The sequence below is a fragment of the Durio zibethinus genome, chromosome 20, assembly GCF_047325235.1.
Source record: "Durio zibethinus cultivar Kanyao isolate XHJ-2024 chromosome 20, ASM4732523v1, whole genome shotgun sequence".
Taxonomy (NCBI): Eukaryota; Viridiplantae; Streptophyta; class Magnoliopsida; order Malvales; family Malvaceae; genus Durio; species Durio zibethinus.
In genome coordinates, this window is record NC_143181.1 from 5,727,394 (window position 1) to 5,747,736 (window position 20,343).

A 20,343-nucleotide genomic window follows, 5' to 3' on the forward strand; every position below is an offset into this window, starting at 1 on the left:
ATTTGATCCTTCTTTATTGTTAAGTTGTTGTATGTTGTATTTTAATCTAGTATCACTAACATATGTATTCATCCATGCATCATACTGTGACAAATATTAGTACATGCATTCATACATTGTTGTGCATACATTCATGTGTTTATGTATCATAGTTGGTTATGTCAAGCATTTAATGCATTCATTCATTCATGCATATAAGATTATTAAAAAAGTTAGGTTAATTTTGAAAGCTTTTTTGCATACACATTTAATAACATAAGCATGCTAATTATGGTATATAAGGTTTAAAGATAGCTCGACCATTTAAGAACCCTGCTTAAACAACCCACCATCAATACAACACTAGAGCCCAAGCCAGACAAATGGAATAAGAAAATATAAATCATCTAGAAAAAAATAAAGAAGGAACAAGAAAAACTCGAAGGGGAGTTGAATAAAATTTTAGAAACCATAAACAAGTTTAGCAAAAAAAAAAAAAAAAGCCACAAAAGAAGATGCTAGCCCGTAAGGCCATCCATCATAGGATGTTATTGATCTTTTTTATCATTCTAGTTATGGTCCATATCAAGCTTAATTTACCTAAAGCATTTCTTCGTAACAATTCTCATACTTCACAGGATATACCTACTTGGAATGCCTTTTGCATCAACTCAAGGATATTTTCAGAGTTATGTTAATCTTGTTTTTATGGAAAAAAGAGTAGAATCAGTATAAGTCCCCAACTTGAATGATCTGAAAAAGAAAGAGAAACTGAAGCCAAAGATAGTTAAGACTTTAGAGGGTTTAAAACTTGAATAAAAAATGAACTTGTTGGAGGAAAGATTACGAGCAGTCGATAGGATTGATTTTTATAGCTTCATGGATGTAGCCAATTTATACTTAGTCCTAGATGTAATAATCCCATCGACATTCAAGGTCATAAAGTTTAAGAAGTACAATGTTACGAAGTATCTGATAACTTATGTCATTATGAACTATAAAAAAATGGTTATTTACACAAGTGATGAAAGCTATTGATACATATGTTCCAAGATAGTTTTATTGGTTCTGTTGTTAAATGGTACATCTAATTGGATAGAACTTGTATTATTTCATGGAAGAAATTGGTAAAGACATTCATCATTCAGTACTAGCACATCATAAACTTGGTTTTAGATCACTTCTTTTTATAAAGTATGAAGAAAAAGACTATGGAATCTTTCAAAAAATATGTCTAAAGGTGGAGAGATATAGTTGCTCAGGTCTAACCACTTTTTACTGAGAGAAAAACTACCATTTTATTTGTTAGTACCTTTAAGACTCTTTATTACAAGAAAATTATAGGAAATGCTGTCAAAAACTTTGCTGACATGGTAATTTCTGATGAGATAATTGAAAATGCCATCAAGAATGGCAAGCTAAGAGGAGGAGAGTCAGCTAGCATGAAGAAAAATAAAACATTGAATGAGAAAAAGAATGAAGCTTATGCTGTGAACTATGGTAATCAACACTTCAGAGGTTTACCCCAATACCCACCATTGATATATCCAATTCATTATCCATCCGTGAATAATGTAACACTTTACCTCTATTAACCTATCCTACCATCTGCTTATCCACATACTTTTTCATCAACTCATACATATAACCTCACTATTACACTTATTATAAAGTCTGTCAAAACCTCATAATCATACCAGCAATTTGAAGGGATCATGAAAAAATAGAAAAAAGGTTTATTTTGATCCCATTCTTATAACATACATAGATTTGTTACCATAGTTGGTGGAAAATCATTTATTGGTCTCTATTCATGTTAAGCCAATGAAACCTTCCTACCTAAAATGGTATGATGCCAATGCTCAATGTGACTACTATTAAAGGATCAAACATCATTCAATAAAAAATTATGTTACCTTGAAGCACAAAGTACAAGGTTTTATCAATGATTGGTTGATCAAGTTTGACGATAATGAAGGGCTAAGCATTACTGAAATTTTTTTGTCTAATGATACAGGGGCATGATTTAAGAAGATATTTTTAGAGCTTTTTAAGGTAATTTTTTATGTGTTTATCTCGTATTTACCACACATTTCAATAAAAAGATAATTGCACTTCATTACATATTCTTTTTTTATCTTTACTTTTATGTGTATCCTTTCATATTTCACTCATTATTACATTTCAAGTAATGAATATTCAGGTAATTGTGAAATAATTTGGGTTCAATATTAGAAATTTCATTCATACAATTGAGATTAACGATTTATACTCCTAATCTGTTAGGGTGAATTAAATTTGACACGCTAAAATGCATGAATAAAGCTATTTTAGTGAATGTGGTCCCTTATACCCACAAGCTTGCTTTCATTCAGTATGATTTCTTCAAATAAAGTATTTACATTTGAAATGAGAAATGACCATCTTTTTTTTACTTTTCATAAAAAGTAACTTACTCCTTTTGAGCCTATTATGATTTTTTAAAGAGAAACCCACCAAAGATCATCCTCCACATTGGAGAACAATGTTTGAGAAAAGAATCTATTTGTAAAAAAAAAAAAAGAGTCACAAATGATTATTAGGGCAAAAAAATAAAAAAATGAAAAAGAAAAATCTCTTGTGCATGAATCATTCTTGAAAAGGAAAATTGAAAAGAAAAAATGAGATGAAAGGAAAAATGAAAAAGAGAAAAAATATGAAGGCACTTAATGAGGTAAGATGCCAATGCGCTTCAAATGATCTTTTGGTTTACATATTTTCAAACACATATTTTGAGCTTACTTATTCTTTTTTTTTTTCATAACCCTTAACCATAGCCTTTGTTACATTCCTTAAAAGTCCATTTTGATCAAACATGAAAGTTAAAATTAAAGAATCATATATTGAACTAAGACATACTGAAGATAATGGGATCTTATGTTTTAGGGATTCATATGAAATTTGGTGGGAATGCCTATGAGGAATGAAGATAAAAAAAAAAAAAACAAAGAAAAAAATAAAGCGAAAATGAAAAAAAAAAGAGAAGAGAATGAAAAAAATGAAAAGAAAAGAATGAAAAATGAAAAAAAATAAAAAAAGAGAAAAAGGAAAACTTAAATAAAAAACCCAAAACAGTTGATTTAAGTAAAAGAAGATGTATTGGTTGGAAACATGAAAAGATAGTGTAAGATTATTTAGGAGTCCGATAGGCTATATGGTAAAATTTGGATCTTAAATTAGAAGAGATCAAAGGTGGCAATAAAATGTGTTTTTAAGAAAGAACTTTGGATTTGAGTAAAAAATTATCTGAATTTTTATTATTTTGGATGTATAAGTCCCATCCAAACATTCTTCATAACAATATGCTATTATTAATTTAAAGTGTCTTTTTTTATGGACTAATTTAAAGTGTTAGAAAAGCCAACTAAATAAGACAAAATGTAAAAATTATTAGTTGACTTCATTAATTAATAAACATCTTCCTTTACTTAGTTAAATGGCTTGCATGCTTAATTATTGAAGGCTCATGCGTGCATGAAAATGATATTTGAATAAACTTTGTTGTTGATTTCAAAATTTTAATTTTGTGCACATGCTTGAAAAAAAGACCAATATTTTACTAGTTTTGACAATATATGCACCATTCTTTCCCTTAAATATTATTGCTTAGAAGAAATAAATGCATTTAATTATATATCTTATATTCTCACTCTTATATTTTTTTAGTTTTTCTTAATATTTAGGGTGGGGGTCGAGGATTGGTCGGATTTGACCTAAGCTACATGCCATAACACTTCATATAATCACTCGACCAAGGGCTTGGCTAATTTTTTTTTTAATTTTACATTATTGTATATTTAATCTTTTCCACCATATTATAACCAAATTATTTTGTCATAGTGCAATAAAGGTGTAGAGTTGTGGGGAAAAGAATATGGTTCTAACAAGTTTTTGGCAAAAGTTTCCTTCTGAATTTTTTGAATTGTTATATAATATCCCATTAATCCTCTTATAATACCATAACATATTGATTAAGAGATTCGATCGCTAAATATAATATATCAAGAAGTCGCACCAATCTTTTTTTGTTAAGGTGCGATTAGCTACCAATCTTATCTTTTGGATTATGAATTTGAGGTTGGGTTTGAAAGTACGATTATATATGAAAAATTTTATAGCACCTCTATAATGCCTATCTGAAGATGATACTAATTAATTTTATAAAATCTTAGAATGATTTTGTTTGAATAGTCTTTTAATTATTTTAATTATTTGAATATTAAAAATTTTATAAGTTATTTTTTATACTTTTGGTATAGCTTAAAATTTTTTTTCACCTCAAGAGTATTTAAAAAAATAACTTATTTCCTTAAAGAAGTCCGTTGTCGAATTTATTTTAATATTTTGAAAAGCAAAATAGATTTTAATTTATTGTTCATTTTATTATTGAATGGTTAAATTCTCAAAATATTTTCAACATTTTTGGACTATTTTGAGAAAAATACCTAGCCTAAAAAATTTCAATAAAGTCACCACCCATAACTTTTATTCTTGTAAAATTTTATTTATCTTGACAATTTAAGTATTTTATACTTTATTAATTTTTATTGAAAAGATTTTAAAAAATCTTACCATCACTTTTGGTAAAATTTTAAAAAATATTTTTTTAAGAATCGTCACTTGTAATAATAATAATATTATTATTATTATTCTTTTCTTTATGTATTTATTTAATTCTTATTATTTATTTGAAGTGAATATTATTGTTATTATTTTTATGTTTGAAAATTTCTAAAACATTCTAACACTTTTATAATATTTTAGAAAATTTCTTTGTATGAATATTTTCAATAAAATCACCATTTGTGACTTTATTCTTTTTTATAATATTTTTTTATACTTGAAAAATTTTAAAATATTTTTAACACTTTTAAAATATTTAAATTCTTTTTGTGTGAATATTTTTAATAAAATCAACACTTGTGACTTTATTGTTTTTATTATTTAATTTATTATTTATTTATCTTTTTTTATTCTCGTTCATTAAATTTTTATTTTCACTATTCCATTTTATTTTTGCATATTATTTAAGAGAAAATTAAAATTTCAAAATTTCCCAAGTTTATTTTTTTAGCAATTATTTTAAACTAATTTTAATTAAAAATATTATATATTTTCTATCATTTATTTTATTTTTTTATCAAAAGTTTATACAAAAATAAAATAAAAATACAACAAAAGTCAGAAATTAAATAATAGAAATATATAAAAATTTGAGCAAAAAAATAAAAAATAAAAAAATGATGAAAATACTTAAAATTCCCTTGGTCAACTCTGGTCAAAGGTTTAAAGGGCGGTTCAACTAGTTCAATGCGGTCTGAATCGATTTTAAGTGATTCGGGTCGGTTTAGAATGGTTTTATCCAGCAGTTCAAAGAGACCCAAATAGGGTTAGGCATGCGAATCTTGAGTCAAATTCGGGTCCACAAGCGAACCTTTTTTTGCCTAAAATGACATTGGTTCCTTTATTTCTTTCAAACTATAAAATCCCAAAAAAAAAATTTTTCTTTCATTTTTCTTTGCTTTTTCTCTCTCTATGAATTAAAACACCCCACCAAAAAATTCAAGGCCACCTAAAAATCAGCAACTGGCTACTGCATTGGCTGCCACTCATTAGAGCTAGAAAATACCCAAAAGTTTCCTAAAAATGTTTTTTCAATCTCTTATTTCTTTTTTCTACTTGGTTTTACCAAACAACCTTTAATTCATCTTAGATCTAAGTCAAAACTCATGGTTGAAAATCCTAAACTGTCCTTTTTCACCACACTAAACACCACCAGCTCTATGTCATTCTCTAAGTTGTGACCTCTCTTCTTACAATTTTGGAAGGCCTAAAACTTTCTACAACACCTCTACTGAAAAACCCAAAAAATGTTTGCTTTGTTTTTTTTTTTTTTTTGGGTTTCTATTTGTTGCAATGGTAAAGGGAATAAGAATTTTTTTTATCTTTTGTGACTACTATTGGTAGCATCAATGGAGATAGTGACCTAGGTGATGGTTGGAATTTTTATCGAGGGTGTAGTGGGGTTGTTTTTTTGAAGCAGGTAGAGGTTCTTTTTGGTGGTGTTAGGGCTATTGTGTATGTGTATAGGGAGATAAGCTCAAGTGGAAGCAATTGTGTCTTGGTGTGTCCGGTGCTAGGCAGAGGATCGAATGACAGTGCGTTGGCCAATGAGGCTGGTGCTGGCTATATGTGTGGTTGATTAAGCAGTTTGTTTTTTTCCTTAAAATGGCCTCTAAGCTCCCTCACTGCTATTCTATGTGTATTGGATATAAAGTTTGCGTAGGAAATCAAATCCCAAAAAATCTAAGGTTAATGGATTTTTTTTCAAAGTCATGTCACCAAAAGTTAGCTACAACTTTTTGACAAAATTTGCATTGGTAGGTGTAAATTTGGGGTGGTAAACGGTTAGAACTTAACTTTAGTTCCAAAGAAATTTTATAGCATCTCCTTTTTGATTGATTTTGATTTTTTTCTTTTTTGACTTTTTTGCTTTCTTTTTTTGACTTTTTCTATATGTTTAATAAAAAAATAATATTAATAAATAATAATAATATTTGAACCCAATATATAATATATGCAATCAAAATTCCCATTTGAATTTAAATTGGATACGAATGCAATTCAGGTCAATTTCAATCAATCCAGATAAAATTTGGTATCTACAGTTGCCCTTCCTTGCATATCATTGAGAATTAGTAATAAGACAAAAACTAAAAGACAACAATTTTGTTTGACCAAGCATATACAAAAAATTTTCCTTCAAATCTTTTTTTAAATTTAAATATAAAAGCTCTTCTAAGTAAAGGCTTGACAAAAATAAATTGAAATGAAAGCATAGATATCACTGTCGAAAAATAATTTTGGATATCACCATCGAAAGAAACTCGAATATCATCACTGAGAAGATGAAAATGATTTCGACTGAAAAGAAACTCGAATATCACCATCGAGGACTTATATATTAACACTGAATGAATACATATAATTAACTGTAAATGATTTTAGATATTACCACCGAAAGAAACTTGGATATCATCATCGAAAAAATACAAATGAGTTCGAATATCACCACCACAAGAAACTTGAACATCATCACTAAGAAAATACAAATGAGTTTGGATATTGCCACCAAACAAAACACGAATATCACCATCGAGACAATGCAGTTGTAGAGAAAAATGTAAATTCAAACTTTAAACTTGAATATCATCACCGTGTGATTTTAAAAATGTCTCTGATATCACTATCAAGAAGAAACTTGAATATCACCATCGAGAAATCACAAATGTAGAGAAAAAAATGTAAATTCAATCTTTAAACTTGGATATCACCATAGAGTGATTTTGAAAACGGGCTCGAATATCACCACCGAAGAAAATGAAGTCTATATTTTAATACTCAAATATCACTACCAAATATTTTGAAAATAATTTATCACAATATTTTTCTTGACTAATGTTGATTTCACTAAGTTTACAACTTTATGCCACTAGATTGGGCTTAAAGCTCTTATCTTGTGCCATCTCATTGAAATTCCTAAAAATTCTTGATCTTTTAAATATGTTTTTGCACATTTCTTTTCTTTTTTCCTTTTTAATGTTTCCAAAATTGACAAACACCCTACGATGCAAATGTCTTCTCTTAAAATGATGATGCAAATGCAATGTAAATTTTTTTTGCAAAGATGCTAATACATACATCCCTAACAATGATAGACAAGCTAATGATGTAAAAGCAAAGTCAAAAGATGCAAATGCTCAAAAAATTTTTTTCTTAATTAAAAAAAAACAAGTCAAAATATCCAAATCTTCTTCTTAAATTTTCTAAAGTTCTTTTTCTTTCAATCCTGAATCTTTCATCCCATTTCAATTCCAAATCCTTTATTTGTTACTCAATTTTCATCAATTTCTACTTTTTTTCTTCACAACTTGTATTTTTTACTTTTCTTACCATTTTATTTTCATCTTCATATCAAACATGCATATGACCAGCTTGAATTTGATGAAAGCGAATTGAATAAAACAAACCATTGAACTATGGTGAAGCTCAACTAATTAAACATACTTTTGTATTAAAAAAACGCTTCCCATGGTGCCACTTATTTTCTTCAAAGTTGTTTATTTTTTTCAAAATTTTATTTTCCTTCCTCGTAAATATTTTTTATTGACAAAATTCTCGCAAAAAAAAAATTGCCTTAGTTAACTTTAATGAAATAATGTGACTCTTACGTCTTTAAAAAAAAATGGTGATCATTATTATGCATTTGTCTGGATAGAGTGGTAATTCCATCTTTTTAAATAGCTTGGATGGTTAATTGTCAAATTGAAGTCTTGATTATTAAAAGGGACCTCACGACTTGATGGAGGAAATTGGATTTCTATTTATCTAGGCTCAACATCAAATTCTATTGGAAGGGTTTTTTTGGATATAATCAAATTTGATACCTTTTTCAATATCACAATGTGGTATTTTAATAAATGTCAAGACCGGCTGTGCTAGGTTTAAGATCATGCCAAGATTTTCTATGATAGCCCTTGCACACATTTCAATCTTTGATTACAATGAGTTTACATGTTGCAATCATTTTTGCCTTGAACTGCCCATTTTTGGTTTTTTACCCTAGATATTCATTCTTCCATTCTTTCTCTCTCTTTCTCTTTTTGTTTTGATGATTTCATTGTGCACGCAAGTATTCTTATGAAAGAGAAAATTTTGCAAAGAAAAGAGGCACAAGCGATGTTGGTCTTGAGGATTCAGCAAAGAACAAACTTTTCTATTCAAGTATTCATGTTTGATTAAAATAAACTTTTAAGGTATGTAACATAGGCTAGGGTTCAAGGTTATAAAAGAATGGATAAATAAGCCCAAAACATGTGTTTAAAGGTAATCATACCAAGGATCATTTCATATCATGTGAAGAACTTTCTTTCATGCATTTATCATTTTATTTCTTTAGTCTTAACATCCCATTATCTCTTTTATTTTTTCTTTTTTTTATTATTTTATTATTTTTTGTTGTTATTTTTTTTTGTATCGTTTTCACTTTTGCTTTTTCTTGCATATTTCAACTTTTGCTAAAATATGTTCAAAACTTTTAAAACTCAATTTATCTGACATTTGCCCCTATAACATAAGGCATTCTTCCTTTGTTGTTAAAGCATGACTTCATCAAATAGATCATTCTTTGTATTTTTCCCTAATGTAGAGGGTGAACTTCGATCAATGTTTATTTGGAAAAAATTCATTAGGCTCAAAGGAGTAGTAAATGGATAATTTCTTGTTTGTGAAAAGATGAAAAAAGATGTCTATTTGTCATTTCAAGCCTGGTCACTTGTGCTAAAGAGTGATTCTTTTAAAAACTTAAAATTTATTTTTATCACCTCTCTTTTTTTTATTTCATCATTTTTTATGAATTTTTTACTTTCTTTTTTTAGGATTATTTGAATATCCAGAGTGCACGATGTAACCATTGACCCGTTTTTTTTGTTTTTTTTTTATTTTTACATTTCATATGACAACCAGTCTTTATCATACCTTGATAAGTCAACAAGGTTTATGTGACAATGGAAATTATTGTGAAAGGGTTTATTTAGGTTCCGATTGCACACATCATCACCAGATTAGATTGTGGCCTAAACTAGGTTATCTTGGGGTAATAGGAAACCATGCTCTTCTATCAATATGCCCTTAAACGTGAAAATGGTGCAGTTGTGTATTCGTGGCTATTTAAATGACTTTATGTTTGAAGCATAGCCTTAACACATATCAAATCACCAAAATCTAGATAAAAAAATATCGTATTTGTTTGATTTTCAAGGAACTTATAAGGTTTTTCTAAATTGATCATTTTAGTGTTTATTGCCTTAAAGAGAGTCGTCACAAAGTTCAAACTTGTATTCTTGGAAGCATTAAAGTTTTTGAAGTGGTTTTGGGACATGAAAAGGACACGAAAATATTTTTTTTTGGATATATTCATAATAATGCTCACCAAATGTTTTTTAAGACATTTTATTATGAAAATTAAAAAAAAAACTTGAGACAAAAAGAGAAATGAAAAAAAATTCTCTCAATTAGCATTCAAATTCAAACCTTCATATAAGTTATGAAGTTCATATGCATGTCCAATATTGAAGTGAAAGATTAAAAAAGAAATAAAAAGGTCACATTTTTTATTTTGAATCATTTAACTTCTTTGTAATATTGAATGAAATGTCCACAATTTCCCCATAAAAGCACACAGAACCACTCTCCAATTCCTCCTCTGACCATTGCATCAAAATTATTCATATCGATGCTTTAACACCTTTGGTTCACCTTTTTTCCAACATATCAAGGTAAAGAGTCTTCAGCGACATGATAATCCTTTTTCGGTCCAAACTCTATTTTTTCAACTTTAATGAGATCTCTAATATTGTATTTTAGTGTAGGGTAATTCTTTGTTAAATGATCCTGATTTTTATTATAGTAATCACATTTTGTATTAGGATCATACCATTTTTGGTAAGAGGGTTAAAGGGGTTTTAGACACACAAACTTTAAAAGTTGATTCTGGATAAGTTAAAGTAATAATTCAGTGTAACATATGGGAATAAGGTCGACATGATTATTTTTTTTTGTTATTTTGCTACCCTTTTTTGTTATTATCAAATGTATTTGATTGATTGGCTAGTTGGGGCATAGATGTAGTTGTTTGGAGGTGAAAGCTTGGTTGAACTTTTAATTGGTTCAAGTAAAGATTTGATAAGACATTATTTATGGTAAGATAGTAAGGGTGATAAACTGGGTAAGGATAATACAAGGCAAAACCACTATCTTATTGCTATTTATGAGTTATAGTTTGCACATTTCTTTTTTCTTGGATGCCTTATCTTTCTTCATATCTTCATTTTTGAGTTTTTCACTTTTGGCTGCATTTTCAATTATCCCCTAAAAAATTACCATATCCATAAAATTCTTTATGGCATTCTCAATCATCTTATCATAATAAGGTGTTTGAAGAATGTTAACAAACAAAATGATGATTTTTTTTTGTAAGCTATGGTTGAACTTAGGCAGCTACATCTTTTTATATTTGAGTATATTCTTTAAAGCTCTTGCTAGCTTTTTTCTCTATATTTTGTAATGATAGATGATCTATGATCAAATCTACAATATGCTTGTATTGGGTTACAAATACTTTAACCAGTTCTTTTCATAAAATGATGTGAGTTCTATCTAATTGAGTAGACCACCTAGTAGTAAACCTTGTAAGATTGTTTTCAAATACTTAAATTAAAAGCATGTCATCATGAACATAAGCAACCATTTTCCTGTAGTATATAGTGACAAGGGTTATTAGGCATTTAGTCCCATTATACTTTTCAAATTTTGAAACTTTGAATTTGGATGGAACAATCACATCTGAAACTAAACAAAGCTCTAATGCATTCATAGATTTATAAAAATCTATTCTTTTAATAACTTGAAGCCTTTTCTTTATGAGATCTATCTTCTTTCGGAAGCTTGAATTTTTTATTACTTTAAATGAACTTTCTTTTAATTTTTTTAGCTTTTCAAAATTGTCAAAGATTTGGATTAGATCAAATTTATCTCTAAGAATAGTGTATCCTTGGGACTATCCTTATGTAACTACTAAAGGTATTTCGAGATGAAAGTATGCCCCAAAAAATAGGGCTTATTGTGATTATACTCCTTGGGATACTTGGACTTGATGTGAACTAAACCCAACAAGATGTGAGAAATCTTCGATTTTTTTATCATAGGCATCCTCCTTTTTTTCATTCAAAATTTTCAACAGTCCCATTATTTGGGCCAAGTTTCCTCTCATTTCATCTTGAGCTTTCTTAAATTTCTCACTTCGGCTATTCTATTCTTGCTCTATGGATATTAGATAAGTGGCAAGTAGATTTCTTTGAAACTTTTAATGATCAAGTCCTTGAACCATTATTACCACCATTAAAAAATAGAATAATAGGTAGCTACAAATTTATACAAACATAAAAAAATATATATGAATGAATGGATAGATGCATGTGATGAATGATATCAAATAAAAAAGCTTTTAAAAATTAAAAATCATTCTGACAACAAGAATCTCCAAATAACATTCTTAAATAATCTTAAAATCTATTACTTGATCCTATATTTTAACTTCAAGATCATGGTACTCCTATTGATAAGTTTTTCGACTGATACAATTAGGCAATGACTTTCAGCAATCTTGACCTCCCTTCTATTCTCGAAATTTAACTGGCCAGTTTTGATTAAACCCTGAATTTTACTTTTGAAAGCGAAGTAGTTTTCTATTGATTGAGCCATATTCCCATAATGATAATCACACAGAGCATCAATATCATATCACTTAAGATAAAGAGATTTAGTGGCTTTAGGGAAAATGGTATGATCAGATAACTTTTAAAGAGTTATGAGAATAACCCAGTATAAGTCATGGAGATTGAATCAATGATGGCTCTCTCTTTATTTTTACTCAACAATTTTTTAGGTTGAGTAGTTATTTGTTTTACTGTTATGGGTTTTGAAATAGAATTAGGTGTATTTGCTGGATGGTTTATTAGGAAACTTGGTTGTTGAATGGACTGATAAACACTTAGGTTTTAGGATGTGTTATAACAATTTTGGGACTGCTAGATGAATTTGAATACAAAAGGAGTCGCCACCAATCTTTTTTGACTAGGTGTGATTGGCCACCTACTAAAACTTACCTTTTTAATAAAATCTTAAGATTAATTAAAATTTATTAAAAAAGATAACTTTTGGGTCTGTGAAATAATTTAGGTTCGAAAGTTAATTACGTGTGAAAAATGATTAGCACCCCCACAGCATCAACTAAAAATGATACTAATTAATTATGTGTTATTCATTAATTTTGACAAAATAGTCTTAATTTTGGCATTTAGAAAATAATTCACTTGACTATTTTTATTTATTTATTTCATTTATTTTCTTTTGTTATTTCACCTTTGTCCCTTCTTTTTTCCTTTTTTTTTTCTTTTTTTTTTGAATTTTGAATTATCTTATTTTTAAAGATTAACCCATTTTATTTAAGGAAAATAAATTAAAAATTTGTTATTGAAAGAACTCTTAAAGTGTTCCAGTACATTAGTTACATTGAAAGAATTTTTCTCACTTAAGAATTTCTTAGGAATCACTACTCGAATTTTCATAGAATCTCATCCTCGGAGGCTCGTATTTATTTTTCATAAAAAACCAATATTATGTATGCTATGGGAATGACAATATATCGATACACACATTTTATTTTATTATTTTTAAATTTTAACTTAATTTTTTTAATTTATTGGTTGTTGTTTTTTATTATTGCTATTATTATTTCTTGAAAGAAAGAAAATTTTTTATCATATTGAATATTTTTATAAATACTCTAATATGTTGGTAGTATAAAAAATTCTTCTTACATAAAGATTTTTAAGGTATCACTATTTAGAATACCATAAAATCTCATCATTGGGCAAAAAATTTCTTTTCCATCATTTTTTTATTATTTTTATTTTTATTTATTTAATTTAATAATTTTTTAGTTAACTTTTATTTTATTTAATGGAAATTTTTTTTTTGTTGTATTGAAAATTTTTATAAATACTCTAATATGTTGGTAGTATTTTAAAAAAATCTTTTCACTTAAATATTTTTAAGGTATCACTACTTGAAATACCTTAAAATCTTATCCTTAGACAAAATTTTCTCTTGTTATATTTTTTCATTATTTATATTTATTTTCTTATTTTCTAAAATAAAAAAGTCCAAAGTTAGAAACCATTTTTTATTTGTTAGCATTATTTTCTTTTGGTGTTAGTTATTATATTGTTTTACAAGGTTTATTTTAATTTTTTAGCAAAATTATCAAGAATTTAAGGGTTTATTATTCATTGTTTATAGTCACTTATATTTTGTCTTCATTTTTATTGTCATTGTTATTAAAAAAAATAAAAATAAATATTTATTCTAACAAATTTAAAAATTTAAACATGCATAAGTACTAGCAATAATAATAATAATAATAATAATAACTCAAACTGATAAAAATAATATTAAAAAAATTAAATCAAAAAGTTAAAAAAAATCTAAACCGATGGTCAATGGTCTAGTGAACAGCTTGGGGTCATTCACAAACGATTTAGCGGTCTGGGGTAATTTTCTATGGTTCATGCTGGTTCAATACCGGTTTGATCAAACTAATCAAAATTGGTCAACTGTAGAGTTTTTGGGTTGGCTGTGAGGGTTTCGGGTCGAGTCTTCGAGTTTACAAGGATCTTTCTACTCCCCAAAATAGCGTTGCTTCAATTTTGGCTTTTTTTTTTCAGTTATAAAAACTAATTTTTTTTTTCAAATGATTCCACTCCTTTTCTGAAAAAAGAAACCTTAAAGCTCTAAAAATCTTCGAAGCTTTTTCCAGAAAGTGATGAGTGCCACCACTCACCATCGCCATCTCTGGTTGCTGGTTGTGGCGTCGATGGCCAAAAACAAATCGATCTTGTTCTCTATAACCCCCTGAACACTAATTCAAACTTTTTTTTACGAGAAAAATCCCTTAAAAGCCCAAATCGACCTTTGTAGTTCCAGGTGAAAACTCTTTTTTCCTCTTGTTGTTTTACTGTTTGTTTTTTTTTGTTTGTTTTTATCGATGCTGGTTCCCTGTTCCAGTGGATGTTGGCTTGTTTTTGTTTTGGGATTGGAAAAAGTTTTTCTTTTTTTTTTTATTGATAGTAAGTTCTTTTTTTTAGAATTTTTAGCAGAGATTTAGATTCTTTTTTTTTCTCCTTCTACTTGGTTCATGGTGGCTTAATTTATAAAGCCATAATGGAAGGCTAAATCCCACATTTTTTAAGATTTTTGAGGTTTTCAAAGGAATTGTTGATGCCCTTTTTACTGTCAGGATAGCCGTCATATCTAAGGCCTCTATTTTTTCATTTTTGGCCCTTAACTAAGTTTCATGAAGGTTTAGTGTTGTCTGCCACGGTTGGTAGGGGAAGGCGAACCATGTGATGCTTTTAGAGAGAAGGCCATGTAGTCACTGGTTGTCTTCTTTTTTAAAATTTTTAATTAATTTTTAAGTAATTAATTAATGTTATTATTATTATTATTATTAATTTTAATTTTAAAAGCTTGGGCCTTTATCTGAATTTTAGCCATAATTTTGAGCCAAGGTGATACTCGGCTTTAAGCCTAGTCGTCATGGATTTTAGGCCTAATATCCACTCAAATAAGATAAAGGCCCACTCTTGATAATTCAAATAAAGTCAGGTGTCTATAGGATGCATCATTCATAATTGGAAAATGGTATGGGTTGATTTGTAAGTTGAATGGGAACAGGTTTTGTTTGGGTTGCCAAAAAGGATTGTTAAGGGATAACTAGATAGAATGTAAATTTGGGTATGAACCAATTTGTGGAGTCTGGATAAAGTTTAAAGATCCTATCTTATCTGCTTCTTTTCTAACTTGATCTTTTCTTAAGCCATCAAATGCATAGGTAGCCTCAGTATTGTAAGAAGTTTTTTAGTCCTGACCTAGTGTTTGTTTGATGCATAAAAAAATTGGGCATGATAAAGCTTCTTAAGAATGGGCCGTTTCAAGTTTTTCCACCAACTTGGTAAGTTACATATTTATTCCTCGTATATCATGATCAAATTCCTCTTGGTTGAGTTCTGAGGCCTATATCTATACTTCTAATTAATCTTTCATGTTTTTTGAATTATGAACCTAGCAAAAGATTTCTATATTATGCAATGACATGATGAATGAATGATAATGATCTATGAATGAGTAAAATGCATGAAATGAATAAAAATAGATAAATAAATAAACAAAAAAATAATAATTGTAAACCTATGGATATTAACATAATTTATGCAAAAAGGGAAATAGAGTTAGCATACAACATAAATAACGAAAAAAACAAAATAACTTAGTGCATAACTCACATATAACAAAAGGTATGTGAGCTAAATTTGGGTTATTTCTTTAGAAAGGAAGGGCATGGCTCTATCATAAAGTTGGACCCTTGAGGTTCACTATATGCAGGGTTTAAGTTTTGATATAGGCTAAAAGGTTCCCAAATTGTTCTTTATTATCGTCTATGTTGAACTAGTAAGGCATTCCGATACTTACCCATAATAGACTTCAAATGAAAATGATTCAAATTGAGTGAGAGTATTTCACTAGCCATTGTAGATATTAATACCTCACGAGAGCATAAGTATTCCACCTCTTCCTAAAAAGGATGGAGCTCGAGTTTAGAGCTCATGTTATGATATGCACGTGGAGGGTGTGAAGGAACAGATTTTTGAACACATTTCAAATAAATAAACAAATAAGAAAATAATCAAGTAGATAAATCAATAAATGAATACAAAATTAGATTCAACCAAGACTTTAGGATCATGTAAAATTAATTTTTAGTTAAACTCTTTTAAGTTCCTAATAGAGTCACTATGTTGTCATAACATATCAATTTAGGGACTCGATCGCTAGATATAATATATAAATGAGTCACCACCAATCTTTTTTATTAAAGTGAGATTGGTCACCAATCCTATCTTTTGATCTACAAATTTGAGGGTGGGTTTAAGAGTACGATTATGTGTGGAGAAAGTTATAGTACCCTCACAACGCCCATCCGAAGACAATACCAATTAATTTTATAAAATCTTATAATAGTCTTTTACTTATTTTTATTATTTGAATATTAAAAATTTTTAAGTTATTTCTGACACTTTTGGTATAGCTTAAAAAATTTTCTTACCTCAAGAGTATTCAAAAAAATCACTTATTTTCTTGAAAGGGTTTCATCCTCGGATTTATTGTAATATTTTGAAAGCAAAGTAAATTGTAATTTGTTGTTTATTTTATTATTGAGGTTAAAAATTTTATTGGTTAAATTCTCAAAATATTTTCAACACTTTTAGACTATTTTGAGAAAAATACCTTGTCTAAAAAATTTTGATAAAACTATCACTTGTAATTGTTATTCTTGTAAAATTTTATTTACCTTGACAATTTAAGTATTTTATAATTTATTAATTTTTATTGAAAAAATTTTCAAATAGCTTACCATCACTTTTGACAAAATTTTGAAAAATACTTTTTAAGAATCACCACTTATGATTTTATTATTATTGTTATTATTTTTTTTTATGTACTTGTTTAATTCTTGCTATTTATTTGAAGTGAATATTACTATTATCATTTTTATATTTGAAAATTTCTAAAACATTTCCAATACTTTTAGAATATTTAAAAAAATTTTTTTGTATGAATATTTTCAATAAACTCACCATTTATGACTTTATTCTTATTTATAATGTTATTTTTATACTTGAAAACTTTTGAAATATTTCTAACATTTTTAGAATATTTAAGAAAATTTTTTTTGTCTGAATATTTTTAATAAAATTATCACTTGTGGCTTTATTGTTTTTATTATTTTGTCATTTTATATTTTTTATATTTTTCTTTATTTTTGTTCATTAAAATTTTTATTTTCATTACTTCATTTTATTTTTTATATTATTTAAGAGAAAATTAAAATTTCAAATTTTCCTATGTTTATTTTTTTAACAATTATTTTAAACTAATTTCAATTAAAAATATTTTATATTTTCTACTATTTATTTTATTTTTCTATCAAAAGTTTATACACAATAATATAAAAATACCATAAAAATCAGAAATTAAATAATAAAAATATATAAAAAATTGAGTAGAGAAAAATAAAAAATGACAAAAATGATAAAAATATCTAAAATGTTCCTAATCAACTCTGATCAAAAGTTCAAAGGGCAATTCAACTGGTTCAAAATGGACTAGAGTGCTTTCAGTAGTTCAAAGCGGTGTGAACCGATTCTAAGCAGTTCAGGCCGATTAAGAGCAATTTGCCTAAAGGTTTAAGGGGACCCAAAAAGGGTCGGACACACGGATCTCGGGTCGAATCCGAGTCTATACGTGGACCCTCTTTTGCTCAAATTGACGTCGTTTCCATTGTTTCTTTCAAACTATAAAATGCCGCACTGGCTGCCACTCACTGAAGCTAGAAAATACCTAAAATTTTCTTTAAAATATTTTCTTGATCTCCTATTTCTTGTTTTCTGCTTGGTTTTACCAAACAACCTTTGATTCATCCTAGATCTAGGTTGAAACTCATGGCTAAAAATCCTAGAACCATCCCTTTCCACCACGCTAAACACCACCAACTTTGACTATGTCCTTCTCCAAGCCGTGACCTCTCTTTCCACAAATTTTGAAGTCCTAAAACACTCTACAACACCCCAACTGAAAAACCCAAAAAGTGTGTGCTTTGCCTTTTTTTTTTTTTTTTTGTTTCTATTTGTTGTGTGGTTTCTTGAAAAGGAATGAGAATTTTTTTATCTTTTGTGGCTGCTGCTGGTAGTGTCTATGGGGACAGTGATTTGGGTGATGGTTGGAATTGTGGTTGAGGGTGATGTGGGGTTGTTTCTTCGAAGCAGGTCAAGGTTCTCTTTGGTGGTGTTAGGGCTATTATGTGTGCATATAGGGAGGGGAAGCTTGAGTAGAGGAGTTGTGTCTTGGTGTATCTAGTGCTAGGTAGAGGTTCGGATGATGGTGCGTTGGCTGATGAGGCTGGTGAGGCTGGTGCTAGCGATGTGTGTGGATGATTAAGCAGTGTGTTTTGGTCCTCAAAATGGCCTTCAAGCTCTCTCACTGCTATTCTATGTGTATTGGATATATAGAATTTGTATAGAAAATCAAATCCAAGAAAATTTGATATTAAGAGACATTTTTTCAAAATCATGCCACCAAAAGTTTTGTTGCAACTTTTTAACAAAAATTTTTTGACAAAATTTGTATTGTTAGGTGTGAATTTAGGGTGGTGAACAATTGGAACTTGACTTTAGTTCCAAACAAATTTTGCAACATCTTTTTTTTTATTGGTTTTGATTTTTTCTTTGACTTTCTTGCTTTCTTTTTTTAGACTTTTTTTTATATGATTAATAAATAAAATTATATTAATATATAATAATAATAATAATAATAATAATAATAATAATAATAATATTTGAACCTAATATATAATAAATATAATTAAAATTTTCAATTGAATTTAAATTAGATACGAATGTAATTTAAGATAATTTTGATTAATTTAGACAAAATTTGATGTCTGTATTGTCTTTTTGTCAAATACAAAAATTAATTAAATTAAGTTTATAAAATGAAAATATTAATATTAAGTGATGGCACTAAACTAATTAAAGCCTAGCTGACCATATGGAAACACACATGCAATTTTCCAATTGCGGCATCCTACGAAGCCCTAATTCGGTTATTGGGCTGTTATATAACTAATCAGGCTTTATTTTTTAAACTATACTAGAATTTAATTATTAATTTATCTTCACATTGGCTGACACAATTTAATTTCCCAGTAGAACAATTTTGATTAACATGTTTGAAATAATAATTATTAATTATTTAATTTTGAAATAAGAATATACCCTTAATTTTTTTTTATATAAATTCATAATCAATAAAAAAAAGTAAGCCATTCACGTCCATCTCTTTCCCAATGAAAATTGGTACACAAATATATGAAAGGCCAACAATGTCGAAGATATTTATTGGGTTTTGTTCGTAAGATTATTTTTTTAAATTATCAATTAAGTAATATATTTTTAATATATTAAAATTTATCACATTAAAAATTAATTATTGCATTTGTTGTAAAAATATTAATATAAATAATATTTAATTAACTTTAAAAATAGTTAGGCCACGTATTAGGAAAGTCCATAATTCTGTAATAAATTGATTTAAAATAATTTTATTTAAATTTAAAAAGAGAGACTTCCTAGACCAGAAAGCCAAATCTATGTACAGACTCCCTAGACCATTTCTTTGTCATGGAAACAAATGTTTTCTGATTAGAAACACCCATTAGTCAGCACCATGTGAAAGAGTAGAGACTTTAATTTCTTTAAATTTAAGCTATGGAAAATGGAATCAGTGCATATTAATTAATAATATTAATAATTTAACTCTAACCCTTGATTCATTCAATTAATTAATATTATTACTCATTTCAATTCAAAGTTCAATATTCCAAAGGTAATGTCTTCAGGGATGAATTTAAAAACCAATTATGGCTGCCTCAAATTAAAAATATAAATTATAAAATGATGATAAATTCTTACTATTATTATTAGTTAATTAAATATGATATGAAGAGTAATTTAGGCTGTTTTATGTTGTTAGTTAAGAGAAGGTTGCTTCTTGAGCAGTATTTATCCTTTTGGCATTCATTATTTTTTT